We start from the raw sequence: 2,500 nt of genomic DNA, 5'->3' as shown, positions 1-2,500 counted from the left end.
CAAGTAAAATTCAGCCCACATCAAAAGCTTCTTATGAATGTTGAGAAGGATGCTTTGTCATACAACATCCTCTTTCAGGTTATTATGAAAACAAAGTATTAAAATAAAAAAAGACAAAGGATCGTAACAGTTTTTATATCTTCATATCTGTTGACACTATCAGGGCAATCACAGAAGACTGGCTTTGCTTTTCATTTGAGATAATAGTCGCAGAATATGTAATTTGACGAGCGACCGTAGGCGGCGGTTTTAAGCTAGCATTATCAGTAAAAAATCACAAGTTCCTAATAACCTTTACTGGTGCTGAAACAAATAAATGATGCAGTATTTGAGTGTTTTGAATAAACATAACTGGTGCTTAAGAATTTTCGATAATTTCTATAAATTAGCAAATACAATGGTTTATTTAAATCGAAACAATACGCTACCTGAATTTTTTTTTAAATCGTCTAAAACTAATTTTTAAGAAAACTGAGCTACAATATATTCATACGGTAATAGCTGGGTACTAGGAACCTTACTCTAAACTACCTACAACTGAGAGAGAGAGAGAGAGAGAGAGAGAGAGAGAGAGAGAGAGAGAGAGAGAGAGAGAGAGAGAGAGAGAGAGAGAGAGAGATGGTACAAAAAGCATGGTCCTCACAGAAGAGAGATGAAGGGAATGGCTTCCTCTTCTTCCTCTTCTTCTTCTTTCAAGTTTAAGACATTTGGCAAACAATGGGGCTGGTTCCTGTGTCACACTCACAAGTCTTCATCCTTCCACTTTCCAACGTCACTCTTTGTTTCATAACATTATGTGCATGTGACGTTGTCCTTTGTGCATACATTAATGCACACAAATACATAAAAAGCCCTCCACACACACACAATAATATATATATATATATATATATATATATATATATATATATATATATATATATATATATATATATATATATATATATATATATATATATATATATATATATATATATATATATATATATATATATTTATTATATAGAGTTGATTGCACATTTGATTAATCTATATTATTAATATCTATTTATATTAATTTTAGTACAATTTCAGTTGTACATTTAATTATCATAAAATTTAATGGTGCAGCCATTTATATTAAGCAACGAAAATATCTTTAAGGGATTTTATATTTTTTGGAGTGAAGCCATGTTCATTCCCACCACCGACCGTCGTACCCTTTGCAGTATTTAAACAGGCTTAGCGAGGAACGAGTAAGGAACTGCAAATAGTAAGAAAAATTGAACTTCCTCCAATGATTATAGAGCATCATTATCCCTGATGTTACTTTCACTTATTGAATATTTTATACATGTAAAAAGTAGCTAAGATATAGGGAAGGGATGACAAAAATAATCGAATAAGCAAACAAAAACAAACTCGCAAAGATTTTGAAAAGGTAATATTTGAAAGTCAGTTTTAACCTTTAACTTGGGCATAAAGCGAGGATCTTCTCTCTCTAACATTTCAAAAAGAGTTGAATCAAACGTCCCAGCGCTGTTCTATGAGGATCAAACGAACCTCTGGCTGACCCCACAATAGAGGCAGGAGCATCACTCGATGGTCCCTGATGTTAATGAGGTGTGGCCCTTAATGGAAGATTTAAGATTAATTTTTGTACTCTCAATTCTTATTCTTTTCGTCTCATTAGCAATCCGTTAATTTCTTAATTTTAGTGTAAAGAGAAATGTGTCCTATTTGTTTGCTATCCTTTATCTGAAATTTCTTAAGTATTAATAAATAAAACTTGCAATCTTAAAGTGTTTTATGTCGATCATGCGCATCCGGATCCGCTGATTATATTTATAAAGTAAGCAACGTATCCACGGAAACTTTTCCTCTTTTGATCGAAATATTTCAGAATTCACAAAAGGGAAACAGCAATCCAAGAATTTATTCTTTTGAGCCAAACACTGTCACTGTCTTCCTATTTCCAGGTTCCCTCATCCCCATAACCTTCCTACGGTAAAAGGGCGCGTCAACCAACTCCTTCAATACTAGTCCCGTATATTTTTCTAATTCAGTCATGTCTTCCCTTGCAGGGTACGAATAAGGCTGACTTGTGGAGAAAAAGAACACTAAATCCTGGCTTTCGTCATAGCATCTTAAACCCAGCCACACACACATACTTTATATACATGCATGCATACATAAATACATACATAAATTGTTTCCCCTGATATGGGGAGGATATAGAAAAGACTAAAAATCAATCACCTCTCTAACAAATAAGTATTCAAACATCGCCCACTTTCGTTAGGTGTTCTATTATTCTCTTGCATTTCAAGATAATTCTCACAAAAAAAAAATCAAGAACACATGCCGTTATACGAGTACACAGTTCCTCATTGGATGAGTCGATATAGTACTCGGCTAGCACTCTGCTAGGCCAGCGTTCGATTCTCCGGCCGCCAATGAAGAATTAGAGGAATTTATTTCTGGTGATAGAAATTAATTTCTCGCTATAATGTGGTTCGGA

The 2,500-nt window shown here is 33.9% G+C and overlaps 1 protein-coding gene across 1 annotated transcript in view; it reads right to left on the bottom strand.

Moving 5' to 3' along the window:
• Positions 1-2,500, bottom strand: part of LOC136838665 (glycine receptor subunit alpha-4-like) — an 825,852-nt gene that overhangs the window by 645,501 nt on the left and 177,851 nt on the right. The gene's annotated exons all lie outside the window — the stretch shown is intronic.

Source organism: Macrobrachium rosenbergii, chromosome 5 (assembly GCF_040412425.1).
Source record: "Macrobrachium rosenbergii isolate ZJJX-2024 chromosome 5, ASM4041242v1, whole genome shotgun sequence".
Classification (NCBI taxonomy): domain Eukaryota; kingdom Metazoa; phylum Arthropoda; class Malacostraca; order Decapoda; family Palaemonidae; genus Macrobrachium; species Macrobrachium rosenbergii.
This window is presented reverse-complemented; position numbering and strand designations above follow the sequence as displayed.